This window comes from Dendrobates tinctorius, unplaced genomic scaffold (genome assembly GCF_039654945.1).
Source record: "Dendrobates tinctorius isolate UK_male_01 unplaced genomic scaffold, ASM3965494v1 ptg000094l, whole genome shotgun sequence".
Taxonomy (NCBI): domain Eukaryota; kingdom Metazoa; phylum Chordata; class Amphibia; order Anura; family Dendrobatidae; genus Dendrobates; species Dendrobates tinctorius.
In genome coordinates this window covers 10,367,981-10,383,905 of record NW_027361762.1, presented here as the reverse complement: position 1 = coordinate 10,383,905, position 15,925 = coordinate 10,367,981, and the positions used below count along the sequence as shown (strand labels likewise).

The window sequence follows — 15,925 nt, the reverse complement described above, 5'->3', positions numbered from 1 at the left end:
TCGGAAGTGCTGTCCACACAGAAAAAAACACTTGTTCATGTGAAAGTGAGGTTCGGTAACGTCAGCTGATCCCCTGCTGTGTGTACGGCAAACTCTCCTGCTGCCTCCAAATTCTAACAACGTCTTATCTTAAACTGCCTTCAAGTAGGCCTCAGCCTACAAAATGACTATCCCTGACCTCCAACACCGCCAGTTCCTGCTCACAGTTGCCGTCGGCGCATTCCACACTTGTTCCTGTGTTCCTGGTGTTCTGTTACGTGAGCTGATCCCCCAATGTGTGTCCGGCACTGTCTCCTGCGCTGTCCACCTTCCCACTGCAAGTGATGGGAATGTGGACAGAGCAGGAGACATTGGCAGACACACATCAGGGGATCTGTTGATGTTACAGAACCCCAGTAACACAGGAACACATGTGGATTGGGCAGACGGCTACTGTACGCATAAACTGGTGGTGTTGGTGGTCACGTGAAATCCTGGAAACAGAGTGGAGACAGATGCCTAATTGGAGCACGTTGACAGTCTGTTGTAGCCTACAAACAATCTAAAACTACCACCAAGTAGGCCACGGCCTTCACCATGATTGTCCCTGGGTTCCAACAACGCCAGTTGGTGCTCGGCAGTGTCTTTGGCACAGGTACTCCCTGTTGCCCAGCCTGGTTCCAGCACGCCAGCTGTTTCCGGGTAGTGTCAAGGTCATTATGCCAACAATCCGTTGTCCTGACGTCTTGCGGTCGGGTTAGCCGACTCTACAGTGCCTGCAGTTTAGGTGACTCCTATGTGGGCTGCGGGAACTGGCACTGAAGGCTGGATCCGTAGTGCCAATGGGACATGGACCCCTGTAGGACTGTGGGTTTCGGTAACTGCGGACGGCTTGCGGCCTGGCTACTTTGCTTTGGATGGGTACCTTCTGCTACCCACCCGGGTTCCAGCACTGTCAGCTGGTTCTCGCCAGAGCCTTTGGCCTAGGTGCCTCCATCTCGGTATCCGAAGGTCCAGCACCGTCAGCTGGTCCTTGGTAGTGCTTTCTAGCACAGGTACCTCCTGCCTAGTAACCGTGGTCAAGCACCGTCAGCTGTTCCTCGGTAGTGCCATTGGCTCTTGTAGATTTTGCTACCCATCTGGGTTCCAGCACCGTCAGCTGGTTCTCGGCAGTGTCTTTGGCACGGGTACTCCCTGTTGCCCAGCCTGGTTCCAGCACGCCAGCTGTTTCCGGGTAGCGTCAAGGTCACTATGCCAACAATCTGTTGTCCTGTCATCTTGCGGCCGGGTTAGCCGACTCTACGGTGCCTGCAGTTTAGGTGACTCCTATGTGGGCTGCGGGAACTGGCACTGAAGGCTGGATCCGTAGTGCAAATGGGACATGGACCCCCTGTAGGACTGTGGGTTTCGGTAACTGCGGCTGGCTTGCGGCCTGGCTACTTTGCTTTGGATGGGTACCTTCTGCTACCCACCCGGGTTCCAGCACTGTCAGCTGGTTCTCGCCAGAGCCTTTGGCATAGGTGCCTCCATCTCGGTATCCGAAGGTCCAGCACAGTCAGCTGGTCCTTGGTAGTGCTTTCTAGCACAGGTACCTCCTGCCTAGTAACCGTGGTCCAGCACCGTCAGCTGTTCCTTGGTAGTGCCATTGGCTCTTGTTCCTTCTGCTACCCATCCGGGTGCCAGCACTGTCAGCTGGTTCTCGCCAGAGCCTTTGGCCTAGGTGCCTCCATGTCAGTATCCGAAGTCCAGCACTGTCAGCTGGTCCTTGGTAGTGCTTTTTAGCACAGGTACCTTCTGCTTAGTAACCGTGGTCCAGCACCGTCAGTTGGTCCTCGGTAGTGCCATTGGCTCTTGTTCCTTCTACTACCCATCCGGGTGCCAGCACTGTCAGCTGGTTCTCGCCAGAGCCTTTGGCCTAGGTGCCTCCATCTCGGTATCCGAAGTCCAGCACTGTCAGCTGGTCCTTGGTAGTGCTTTTTAGCACAGGTACCTTCTGCTTAGTAACCGTGGTCCAGCACCGTCAGTTGGTCCTCGGTAGTGCCATTGGCTCTTGTTCCTTCTGCTACCCATCCGGGTGCCAGCACTGTCAGCTGGTTCTCGCCAGAGCCTTTGGCATAGGTGCCTCCATCTCGGTATCCGAAGTCCAGCACCGTCAGCTGGTCCTTGGTAGTGCTTTTTAGCACAGGTACCTTCTGCTTAGTAACCATGGTCCAGCACCGTCAGTTGGTCCTCGGTAGTGCCATTGGCTCTTGTTCCTTCTGCTACCCATCCGGGTTCCAGCACTGTCAGCTGGTTCTCGCTAGAGCCTTTGGCCTAGGTGCCTCCATCTCGGTATCCGAGGTCCAGCAAGGTCAGCTGGTCCTTGGTAGTGGTTTCTAGCACAGGTACCTCCTGCATAGTAACCGGGGTCCAGCACCGTCAGCTGTTCCTCAGTAGTGCCATTGGCTATTGTTCCTTCTGCTGCCACTAGGGGTTCCAGTACGGTCAGCTGGTTCTCGCCAGTTTCTCAGCCTTCTTGTACCTTCTGCTACATTTCCAAGATCAAGCTTTTTGAAATTGTCTTTGGTAATCCTTATTGATCTCCATGACGACGACCCTGATGACGACGACCCTGAAGACCACACCAAAGAAGACCAGAAATATGACCCTAAATAATATGACCAAGAGGACAAAGAACATGAAGACAACCACCAAGATACAGAACAAAAGACAGAAGAACAAGAAGCAGAAGAGGCAAAAGCAGAAGAACAGAAAGCAGAAGAACATTAAGCATAAGACTAAAAATCATCATAGAAGAAATCAAAATTATAAGCAGAAGTAGACTAAGCAGTAAATGGGGGTGAGTCCGTTTCTCCTCGTGGTGCCCCTGGAAAATGCCTGCTGCTGCAGGCCAAACTGAACGCGGACAAATCCTGTTGTAAATCTTTTGTGACAGGCAGAACGTAAGGTGTAATCTTATAACTTTTATAGATAAGTACTACAGGAATGCCTGTCACCATAAGAAAATGAAGAAAAAGAAGAATAGGAAGAAGATGAAGAAATAACATATGAAAATTAATAATAGCTGAATAAGAAGAATATGAAGAATGGAAAAAAAAATAATGGGAAGAAGATGAAGAAGAAGAAGATGAATAAGGTGAAGAAAAAGTTGATGAAAAAAATGCTACTGCTGCGGATCATGAAGGAGAAAGTGTGGGAGAAGTACAAAAGAAGGTGAAGAGAATGGAAGTTGTGAAACATACATATCTGACAAAATATAAAAAAGATTAACATAGTCAATATCTTTTTAACTCCGAACGTCTTGAAAAAAAAATTGGAATTAATGCTATGCCATGTGATTTGAATAAACCACTATGCCTTTAATGTCTCCTCCACCTCCCACTATACATTCTACATGATTCTTGTTTTCTATTATGTAGAATTAGCCAACAAGGAAATAAAGGGCTTTTTTAAATTCCGATACCGGAAGTCCCATTGACTTGAATGGGACATCCGATATCGGAATCGGCGATACCCAATATTTTTTTCGTATCGGGCGATACCATCCGATACGATATTTTTGGGTATCGAACGGTATCGCTCAACACTAGTCACGGGAAAACAGTGTCAGAATCACTGGGATCCAATGAAGCGTTTCAGAGTTATTACCTCATAAAGGGACAGTGGTCAGAATTGTAAAAATTGGCCCGGGAGTTAACATGAAAACCACCCTTGGTAGTGAAGGGGCTAAAACAACATGTGACTAAAATGCATTTTCAAGTTTTTTATCCATCCCAGATCCACAGGACCTAGGAGCCAACCAGATCCTGCCTGATGACTGAGTCCTCATCACCAAGAGGTTCAACAGATGTACCCTTGAACCTAGAGATGGCAGCCCGTTCCAAGTCCTGTCAACTATCACAGCAGTCCATGGGTCCATGCTTCCCACTGCAAGGAAATACCGGATCCAGAGTCCAGTGGCGGCTGCCACCCTTCATCCATTTGGCACTTATCCTTTTCCTAGCCCAAGGTGTAGTCATTTATGAGAAGGGTATACTGACATTCTGATATAATGTCTCCTCCCCAAGAGTAACATATCAATTTGACTACTGTCTCACAATAAGAATGTCCAGGCCCCATGGCACAGTTTTACATCTGGTTAAGTACACAATTCATTTGTGTCACTACTGCTGAAATAGGGGAAGGTTCAAACTGAGAGGATTAGTCACTTGTTGGGTGGCAAACTGGTGAAAGTGACTGGAGACATCAACCAGTCCAGGCCCTACAGCAAAGGGGCAAATGGGGAATAAGCCTATTAAGCTGCATGACTCTGTCCAAAGCCCCTTTTAAAGGCCAGAGAGCCCTTCCAGGCCTACCCTTCCCTGCCACCCACTGCCCCAAGGAGGGATGCATAGTTCTGTACCTTACCATTGAGAACCCCTCAGAGAATAACCAAGGGTTATATGTACTTGGCTCAAGTGCTAAACTTGGGAGGGAAAATGGTGACACAAAAGGCAAATTTTGGCTAAGAAGCATAGATACCAGTGGGGACACACAAGGAGCACCTGACAAATTCAAAGTCAAGAACAAGACAACAGTTGTGTTTAAACCCACCATCCCCGTAAATAAGAATGCAAAGTGGATAAACTATTTATACAATAATCAACAACGGATTATAAAATATACTGGGGTTGCCATAAAGGCAATAATTGACCCATTAAGTTTGCAATAGTTATTTTATGTTCTTTGATCATATTTGCCTTAATTCTATGCTGCATTGCTCCATGCCTTAAGAAAATGATGACGATGACCATGGAAACTACAGTAATGACTATGCATGCCGACTTTGAAGATCCCCTATATGAAAGATACTCCTATGAACCCATGAGAAGAATGCCATATCCACCACCTCCAGAATATGTCAGCCTGAAGAACACCTGCGAGGGAGAAACTAGGATCTGACCTCCTCCTGTGCAAAGTCCATTAGGAGGGAGTCCATCTACTGGAGATGGGTCTTCTCGAATATACGGTGAAGATTAGTTAGGTTCCAGCATTGTTGAGATAGGTCGGCCGGGAGGACAGATCGATAGGTTCGACGAGATTAGGATTTTGATTTTGCATATTTCCAAAGGAGGGACTGTTAAAGGGAGAATATATGGCATATGAATATATACAAGAATCAAAAATTATACCACTATATGGACGCTTTGCTCGAATATTGGAATCATGTAGCTTTAATATATTATTGATTTTCTAAGACTTATTTCGGCATTGTATAACCCACCTAGCTTCATCGAAACTGGGTGGATTAGGGTGGACCAGGCCAGAAACAATAATTATATGCATAATGATTATATAGGACACAAGGACATATGAGATCATATGAGATCAATACTAATTTGCTATTTGGGGTAAACAGTAATTTGGAAAAGAACCCATGATGTAGCACAATGAGACAGCTCGATTTCTGTTATAAAAACTGTACATCTCTGATTAAAAGTAGAGAAGAATCATTTGACATGATATACCTTGTCTTGTGTATTCTTTTCTCCATGCACGTATAATCTCTGCCAGAGATCCAATTCGGCCACAGACAATTAAGATGATGACACATGCCTTCTGTGTGCCACAACAATATCAGTGCTGCATCTGCTGGTAGTGCCAAAAGTACAATAGCAGCTAAGGCAGGAGATGTTGAGCCTGCGTCATCAGCTGGCACAAGAAGGCCTTTAAGGCTCCCTTTTCTGGGAAAAGGTAAACTGCTTTTAAAGCCGGGGCATCAGGAACTGGTTTTGCCTTACATTGCCGAAACAGCCTCCAGCTCTATCGCCTCCTCTTCTGAAGTTTAAAAAAATGCAAGCACTGAGTCGTCAGTGCAGGCTTCTGGTCAGGAACCACCCCTTTCCTTGCCTCCTTCACCCCCACTAAAAGGGAAGGATGCGGCAGCCCACACTTCAGATTACTCCACGGAGCTCCTTTCACAGCCTATGCCTGTGTTATCAAGTGAAATTCTGAATTCCCCAGTCCAACATGAATTGGAGATGTAGTGCACTGATGCACAGCCACTGCTAGATGATTCTGCTGGTACATTGACCCACAGCACTACATTCCCCTCGCACTCTACAGAGCCAGAATGTGACACTGATGAAACTCAGGTGCCCCTTCCAGCATACTATACCACCTTACACAGTGACACAGAGGAAGGTGCAGATGAAAGTGCTGGTTCCCTGAGCAGGTGGGGGGGTCCTACTCGTGGGCGACGGCAGTGTCACAGGGCCCCTCATAGTACGCAAAAGTGTTTCTGCCGGTGGGAGGGCCCACTCGCCATCAGACATACCATCATTCTATGAGGGGCCCTGTACTAGTGCCGTCGCCCACGAGTGGGCCCCCATGCTTGCTCAGGGCCACAGCACTTGCAATACTTACCTCTCTCTGCTGCACTGCCGCGACGTCTTCTGCCTTTCGTCACAGTGACATTCAGGTTACAGAGCGCGATGACATCACGTCTGTATGCCCTCTACCAAAACAGTACAAGTGCAGAGAGCTTGAAGATGGCAATGCTGAGAAGTCCAGAGTAGAGCAGTGCCCAGCGAGGAGAGGTATTTAATTTTTTTAAATGTTGGGAGCATTTTTGGGGGAAGCAATATACACTGGAGAATGATATATGGGCCCAGAATACACTGGAGCAACATCCTTTTGGCCCATCATATACTGGAGCATTCCAAATGGGGGACATCAGACACTGGAGCAGCATTTACGGGGGCCCATTTTACACTGGAGCATTAGAAATGGGGCCCATTATATATGGAGCATTATTTGGGCCCATAACACACTGGAGCATCATCCATGGGGCCCATCATATACTGGAGCATTTTAAATGGAGCAGATCAGACACTGGAGCAGCATCTATGGGGCTCATTATAAACTGGAGCATTAGAAATGGGGCCCATTATATATGGACTCTATGGAGCATTATTTGGGCCCATAAGACAGTGGAGTATCATCCATGGGGACCAACATATACTGTAGCATTATGTGGAGCTCATCATATATTGTATGGAACATTATATGGGACCAATTATTCTGTATGGAGAAATATATGGGGCTCATTATTATGTATGGCGCACTAGGTGGTGGCCATAATACTGTATGGAGTAATATCCTGTCCGTTTTTTGAGCTATTTGTAGAATTTAAAATAGATATCAGTCATGTCATGTAAGCAGTTAAGTATTTTTCATTGTACTATACCTGTATTTCTGTGCCGTTCGGAGCATTATGAATTGTGGTATGTGTTAAAAGGGCGCACTGACACTCTTTGGCCCAGGGCACATGAAAACCTGGCGCCAGCCCTACCCCCTCACAACTTTAGCCAAGTTTTCAATCTGTAACTATTATTATAGAGTAAATTAAGGTTGCCAAGCTTAAGCAATAAGAATTGATGTTGGCATTGAAATGGGCACTGTAGGTGTGCTTACTGTCCTCCACTCCCTGCCGACTTTGCTTCCCCATTGACTTGCATTGGGTTTCGTGTTTTAATCGGACCCCGACTTTTCCCTATAGTTGGCCGATTTCGTTCGACCCAACTTTTTAGAAGGTCGGGTTTCATGAAACCCGACTCGACCCGAAAAAAGGAAAAGTTGCTCATCTCTACTAGGGATGAGCGATATTGCCCGATATCTTATCGGAATTCCGATTTCCGATATTGAAAAAATATCGGATATCAGAATTTCCGATTTCCTATATCAATGCAAGTCAATGGGAGAAAAAAATTGGAATTACAAAATGACCATTACAGTGCTATATAATGGATAAAACAGAGGGGAAACACCTCAGGATAATGCGGAAGGAGTTTGCAGAGGCAGAGGAGCAAAAAAATCGCTAGAAAAATGTACAGAGCAAAAGCTGTAGCAGGAAAACTGGTCACCATCTTCTTAACAGCTGTGTTTTTTCTTTGGGTTAGGATTAGTTGGGGTAGGGTTAGGGTTTATGGTTAGTAGGGGAAGGTTTAGGGTTTAGGGTTAGTAGGGTTAGGGTTAGTTAGGGTTATGGTTAGGGTTAGTAGGGTTAGGGTAAGGGTTAGGGGATAGGGTTAGTTAGGGTTAGGGTTATGCTTATGGATAGTAGGGTTAGGGGTTAGTGTTTAGGGTTAGGGGTTAGGGTTAGCTAGGGTTAGGGTTATGCTTATGGTTAGTTGGGTTAGGGTTTAGGGTTAGGGTTAGTTAGGGTTGGGGTTATGCTTATGGTTAGTAGGGTTAGGGTTAGTAGGGTTGGGGTTAGGGGTTAGGGTTTAGGGTTAGGGTTAGAGTTAAGGTTATGGTTAGGGTTAGGGTAAGGGTTAGGGGTTAGGGTTAGCTAAGGTTAGGGTTATGCTTATGGTTAGTAGGGTTAGGGTTATTAGGGTTAGGGGTTATGGTTAGTAGGGTTAGGGGTTATGGTTAGTAGGGTTAGGGTTAGTAGGGTTAGGGTTAGGGTTAGAGTTAGGGTTATGGTTAGGGTTAGCAGGGTTAGGGTTAGGGTAAGGGTTAGGGGTTAGGGTTAGTTAGGGTTAGTAGAGTCAGGGTTTACAGTTAGGGTTATGCTTATAGTTAAAGGGTTAGGGTTAGTAGGGTTAGGGTTAAGGGTTATGCTTATGATTAGTAGGGTTAGGGGTTAGGGTTAGTAGGGTTAGGGTTACAGTTATGCTTATGGTTAGCAGGGCTAGGGGCTAGGGTTAGGGTTTAGGGTTAGTAGGGTTAGGGTAAGGGTTAGGGGTTAGCGTTAGTGGTTAGGGTTATTAGGGTAACGTTAGTGATAAGGGTTAAGGGTTAGGGGTTAGGGATAGTTAGGGTTAGTGATTTTACATTATTAAATTAAAGCTACTAGTGGTGGTGTCAATATGTGTAAGAAAAAGTCCTACTGAGAGCTGGAAGAGTCGGGAAGAAGTTCCACAGACGATCTCTTATCAAGCTGAGGTCGAAGTTTATTCGGAGATACACGGCAAAACAGATACAGAATAACAGAGGAGCTGGAATATGCGGGCAAAAACAGGAATTCAGACAGGCAGAGATTTGCTAGGAAGTCTGGCGATGGTAAGGCTCTGTGCCCTGGCCATGGTGAGGCACAGTGGCATGATGGCGATGGAATGGCCCCGATCGACAGTAACAGGGGCTTCTTATACATTATCAGAACAAAGAAAGCTGCATTTTGCCGCAGAGGGCGTTAACATTATAATTCTAAGGCGTTTTCATGGTAATCTACAGAAACGTGGTTTAGAAAAGAGAATATAATGACATAATACGAAGATATTAATTAACATTTCTTCAAGCAACACTAAAACCCATAAGTCATTGGTATCTATGGCTACTGTCCTAAAATCTTATCATTGTCTCCAGTCTAGGTCCCTAAATTCTTACATCCTGACATTTTAACTACTCTACTCTTCGCTACCACACTATCACGTATAAGCATACTGACCATATATTTGGTAACCTGTGACCCTATTGATTGATCCAATCTTCCTCTACGCACATCGGCTGAGGTTGCTAGGAGACATGATCTCATTTTCCATCCTCCATTTAATACATTTTATCAGCTCTTTTGTAAAAGTTGAATCTTCTCTAACTTTCAACAAAATGGCTGCTAGAGACAACATGGCCGCTCAGTATATTATGACTGACCATTCTCTTACAAGTCCCCCTCTTGTACTCTATCCAGAGTACAACATACAGTACTGTAATATTCATGGGTGAATTATTGAAAATAAGAATATGGAGGTAATTCAGCACTTTATGCACGTGTGTGTGTGTAAGGCAAAAGTCCCTAAAAATAGAACAAACACATAATAAAAAGAATAATTCAAATAGTCCCGAAAAAAAATAAGTTGCACAATAGTCAAGTCTTTTGGTCTATTTCTTCTCATTCTTTGTCTTCTGGATTTTCCTGATCTAAATAGTCCCGAAAAAAAATAAGTTGCACAATAGTCAAGTCTTTTGGTCTATTTCTTCTCATTCTTTGTCTTCTGGATTTTCCTGATCTTCTCCCCCTCTCACACTATCAGAGTCCCACTGTATAGTGTGAAACATCTTCTCCTGATCATCCAATAGGTTCACGGTCCCAGGAGTCGAATATGAAAATCTTCAGCTGACCTGGAGGAAATAGAAAAAAAAAGCGGAGTATCAGTCCTTACCAGAAATCTCAGTAAAATAATTAAGAAGTCTACACTGATTGATATGAACCATTTTAACAACTTTGTAGCTTGAAATTTGAGCAAAGACTTAATCATTGTAGTTGGAATATAAGGCACAAGTCTATCATTAACCCGTTTGTAGTACAAGCACTCCCCCTCAATGGGCAGGGACTCAAGGGAATTGAACAGAGATGAGTCTCCATCCTTCTCCTGTGCTTTTACGAGATTTTGAAGAGAAGAATAAACAAGGGGGGGCTCTCGGGGTTTTTTTAATAACTGCAGCGATGACTTCTTGGGGATATTTGTCCTCGCCTGTGAGTGCAGCTTCCCTGGCTGCGTGATCTACATATGCATTGCCAAGGATGTGAGGGTCAGGAATTAGCCTTTGGTGTCCTTTAATTTTGCAGAAGGACCATAATTTTGGGAATTCTTTACCCCGTTGCTCAATTTGTTTTAGAATGTCTGCATGCTGCAAGGGCTTGTTCTGAGAATCAACCATCCCCCTAAAGGGCCCATACATTAAGATATAGAGTGAGTGACGACACGACATATGCGCTATCACTGAAGATATTCATTGGCTCTGGACACACGAGAATGACCTGTAGAGCTGCTTCCAACTCAGCTCTTTGAGCGGAGAAATGACCAGGGAGTTTATACTGCAGCAGCAATGGCTTAGCTGGAAACCACACAGCGAAGCCTGTGACGTAATGCCCCTCATGCCAATAGCAAGCTCCGTCAATATAGGCACAGGGGATTCCCTCTTGAAAATCTGCTCGGAAGGGAGAGGGAGTAACATTAGCCTGTTCAATTTGACAATTGTGACTTTTTCCTGCATACTGCATCATCTGGGCTAAGTGATATTTCTCACCCACCTCAACTTGTAAGTCTCTAGTCTCAAAATCAATGATCCATTGGGCCATTCTCTGTGAATTGATACCTGAAGCTTTTCCCTTCAGCAAAGTTTTTAAAGTGACATGCAGGGTTTGTAGAATTAAAGGAGCAAATCCCACTATATGCTTCACTTGATTCATAGTCCAGTGCACGCCCAGTAGGTGCTTCATGCACTGAGTGAATCCTTTTTCCACGGGAGTCAGCAACCTGGAGTAATAACCTAGGGCATACAACTGACTAGATACCTCGGGGCTTTCTTTGGGCCATTTTTGTAGGAGCACTGAAGAAATAGAGATATCACCGGTGTGAGTCTGAATGTAGAAAGGCTGGGAAGGGTCAGGGTTAACCAATGCAGTAGCTGCCGTAAGGGCGCGCTTCAATCCCTCAAAAGCCTGTAAGGCGGCTCCCTCTCCATTAACAGGGTCAAAGTCATTATCAACATTTTTCAATAAATCATACAGTGGTTTAGCCAAATAAGCAAAATCTTCAATGAATTCTCTGGAAAAATTAATAAGACCCAAAAATTTTCTGAGTTCAGTAATATTAGTTGGTATGGGGACAGCCTGAATAGCTTTAACCCTATCATGCATGGGCTTCTTTCCTTCTGCTGAGACAGACACACCCAGAAATTAAACCTCTGATTTCATCAATTGTACTTTATCTAGACTCATTTTGAGTCCTGCCTCTTGTAAAGCCTGACAAACATTTTCAAGGGTTTCTCTGTGTTCACATTCATCGACAGTTTGAATCAATAAATCATCCCCATACTGTAAGACTTTGTCTCCGTAACCAAGGGATTCTAACATCTGAGCCAATGCCTGATGGAAATACACAGGAGAACTGTGAAATCCCATGGGCAACCGCGTGCGAAGCGGAGGGCAGATTCAGGTGTTAGGGGTACTGAGAAAAAGCCATTTGCAATATCCAAACAAGAAAATACCTTACAATCACTCCTCAGCTGTGACATAACTTCAGGGACAGATGCAACAAGGTGGGCTGCTGAGGGAGTGTACTTATTTACAAGTCTCAGGTCTACTACCATTCGAAAACTGCCATCTTCCTTTTTTACAGGTAGAATAGGACTGTTACATGGAGAATTACCTTTCACAACAACACCTTGTTTCTCCAATTCACTGACTGCAACCCTTATGTAAGGGATGGCGTCCTCAGGAATACGGTACTGACGCTGGAAAGGTGGCAGTTTTTCACCATCAATTTTAACCTGAGTTTGCATTAACCCACAATCAGTTTTCTTTAAGATCCACAATTCAGGGAACTTTTGCTTCAATTCATTCTTTAAAGCATTATTGTTAGCATTTTCAACATTTTCACCAGTACATACTCCGAAACTAGCAATGGGTAATTTATGACTCTCCTCCTCCTCCTCCACAGGGACAATTACAGAACAGATAGTGGCTTCTTTGTTCCGCCACAAGACTTTGTTACATAAATCAACAACAATTCCCATTGCTCCCAAAACATCAGTTCCCAAAATAGTGTACCGTAACTGTGGGTTTACCCAAAAAGCGCATCGAAGACCCCTTTGCTTCGATCCCCCTGTGTCCTGAAATCTCAGGTTTACTGGACGACTTTTTACTGCTTGAATACAGGAGTCCTCAAATTCTACAAAAGTGTAGTCTCAGGCAGTCCAGGGGGTGACTGCAATTTGTGTCGTGTTATTGAAACTGAGGCTCCGGTATCGATGAGGATGTCTTCCCAAGACAGCCCCTCCATTCTCCCTCTGACATAAGGTCTACCGTCCCTGCCCAGGGAAAGGGGGGCAAGGAGGGTAAGGGGAACAGGGGGAGCACTCCATTAATCAGTGTTACCTGTCATGGGAAGCCCGAAAAATCCATCATCCCCATCTGGACACGGCTTCCGTCCAACAGCTGCCACCTCCGCCCCAAAGAGATCCTTGGTCAGGGTCCGGTCCTCATGTTCCCGCAGCTCCTTAATCAGCGGAGCATAGGGACGAGGAGGAGTGACCCCTCCCTGAATAGCATGGACCTCCGGGCGCGGATGAGTGAAAGCTATTGGGGAGGGAGCAGGAGCAGAAGGCTCCTGTGAGACTGGGTTAACCATTTGAAGACCGTTGTACTGCTGATACTGCCTAGGGTCATTCACTGCTGGATACGGAGGTCTAACTCCGAAAGGTGGTCTAGAGAACTCCCGGGTCTGTTGGAGGTTAAATGGTGCCCGGGGTTCTTGGGGAGCAATCCCTGGCTCAAGGTTGGGACAAAAACGTCTAACATGTCCTAAATGTCCACGAAAATAACACAAGGGGGGACCTCTCATAGGATCCTGTGGGGGCTCTGCCGAACGGGACCTGCCCATTCTCGGCAGCTGCGCATACCCCCCCGGAACTCCTGGCCTCCCCTAATCAACAGATACACCCCGAGGTGAATGGCATGCAAAAACATTGGACTCATCACCCTTCACCTCGGACTGCATCGTCCTAACAAAACACTTTCCTCCCAATTAGGCAAATTTTTTATAAATTTAAGATGGATCAGGAACATTTGGTCAGGGATATTTTTCTCGGGGTTGAAGCAGCTTCACACCTAACCTAGGGTCTGCATGTGCTGGAGCTGTTGGGACAATATATCTTTCCTCAACTGTATCTGCATAAGCTGGAGCTGTTGGGACACTATATCTTGTCATGTACTACTTCACTCATTCTCCTAACTCTTCTCCAGTCTACAAGTGTATTTACATCAGCACTGTGTTTCGAAGCTGCAGTGTCCATCTGTGACATAACTGCTCTCAGCTGCTGCTGCTCGCACCCCTCCTCTCTGTGCTTCGCTGCTAACTCCAGCATCTCGCTCAGCTGTTCTGATCTCTCCCTATATGCTGCCCCTCCCCGGGTGATCATGTTAACATATTGCTGTGTAAGCTACCTATCAAGAGCCTGATCAAAAGTTATGACTGTCTTACACAAAGCCACTACTTGGCTATTAGCTTAACCTAGCGAATTTTTTCTATCTAGTTCCCTGTTCTCTGTGGTAAACCATCGCATACAATTTAACCACGTGGTTTCCACATTAACCCCCTCCAGCTGGGGTGTGCCAGCATATTTCTCTGCCTGCTTCCGTAACCACTCCATATTTACAGTGGTCTACAAGGACGAGTTTTACTCTGTCCTAGTATCAACAAATGCAATTTAAGCAAAGTTAGATACTCACACCTCTCAGATGGAAGACCTCGCTGCAGCTGTTTGGGGTCGACCAGATATCAAAAGAGGTGCAGCCGTGATTCCAGCCTCACTCGTTACGCTTGCCAAGCGTCTCCCCACGCCCTTTTAAAGCTTTTTGCTACCCGGCACAACAAATTCTCACATCCTTGTAGATAGCTTCTTCTTAGTTACTCATCTTTTTATAGTCTTTTTCTTTGTCCGTGGTTTTATTATAAAAAAATCGGGCAGGCAGTTTCAGAGCGATCACGAGAGGTTCTCCTTCAGGCTGGCTTCCTTTGACCGGTTTAACGTATGGCCATACGCGTTTTTTTTTATTTTTTCTCTTCCTCTTCCCACCTCCAAGCCCTCATCTGCGGCTTCTTCCACAAAGGTTCTTCTGGAGGCCACTCTCCGGAGCTGCTCCTCCTGGCTGGCTCGCCACTTGTAAGAAAAAGTCCTACTGAGAGCTGGAAGAGTCGGGAAGAAGTTCCACAGACGATCTCTTATCAAGCTGAGGTCGAAGTTTATTCGGAGATACACGGCAAAACAGATACAGAATAACAGAGGAGCTGGAATATGCGGGCAAAAACAGGAATTCAGACAGGCAGAGATTTGCTAGGAAGTCTGGCGATGGTAAGGCTCTGTGCCCTGGCCATGGTGAGGCACAGTGGCATGATGGCGATGGAATGGCCCCGATCGACAGTAACAGGGGCTTCTTATACATTATCAGAACAAAGAAAGCTGCATTTTGCCGCAGAGGGCGTTAACATTATAATTCTAAGGCGTTTTCATGGTAATCTACAGAAACGTGGTTTAGAAAAGAGAATATAATGACATAATACGAAGATATTAATTAACATTTCTTCAAGCAACACTAAAACCCATAAGTCATTGGTATCTATGGCTACTGTCCTAAAATCTTATCATTGTCTCCAGTCTAGGTCCCTAAATTCTTACATCCTGACATTTTAACTACTCTACTCTTCGCTACCACACTATCACGTATAAGCATACTGACCATATATTTGGTAACCTGTGACCCTATTGATTGATCCAATCTTCCTCTACGCACATCGGCTGAGGTTGCTAGGAGACATGATCTCATTTTCCATCCTCCATTTAATACATTTTATCAGCTCTTTTGTAAAAGTTGAATCTTCTCTAACTTTCAACAAAATGGCTGCTAGAGACAACATGGCCGCTCAGTATATTATGACTGACCATTCTCTTACAATATGCCCTTTGACTGACATGTGTCTGCGTTCAGCTCACCTTGCTTTGCAGGGAGCCTCCAGGAGCACCACGTGGAGGAATGGATACACTCCCTTTAAACCATGCTTAGTCTTCTTCTGCTTTCTGATTTCCGATGTGAAAAAAATATCGGAATCGGAAATCGGAATTCCGATATTGCAAATATCAAGCCAATTTCCGATATTTCAATATCGGAAAGCTCATCCCTAATCTTTACAAATTACCCTGAAAGTGGATGGGATTGTTAGATCGAGGTGCAAACTTAGTGGACTCAACCCGCAGCCTGATGTTACAGGCGGAGAGCCACACCAAGTCACCGAGAGCAAAGGTCAGAGCAGGACGCCGGTGTGCATCAGCAGAGACTCTCATTCTCTCGTTGGAGGCCCGGATGGCATCCTGAGTGCAGTACCAAATATCACGTGCCTCCACCGCCCAGTATGCCACCATAGAATCGGTGGATGACACAGCCATGGGCACAGGGACGTGC

The 15,925-nt window shown here is 45.5% G+C and overlaps 1 long non-coding RNA gene across 1 annotated transcript; it reads right to left on the bottom strand.

Moving 5' to 3' along the window:
- Window positions 1-8,897: 8,897 nt before the first annotated feature.
- LOC141098700 (uncharacterized) lies at window positions 8,898-13,806 on the bottom strand. Its single transcript, XR_012234319.1, has 2 exons — window positions 12,845-13,806; window positions 8,898-10,083 (listed from the first exon to the last, which is right to left on the bottom strand). It is a non-coding gene; the product is annotated as an uncharacterized lncRNA (long non-coding RNA).
- Window positions 13,807-15,925: the final 2,119 nt, after the last annotated feature.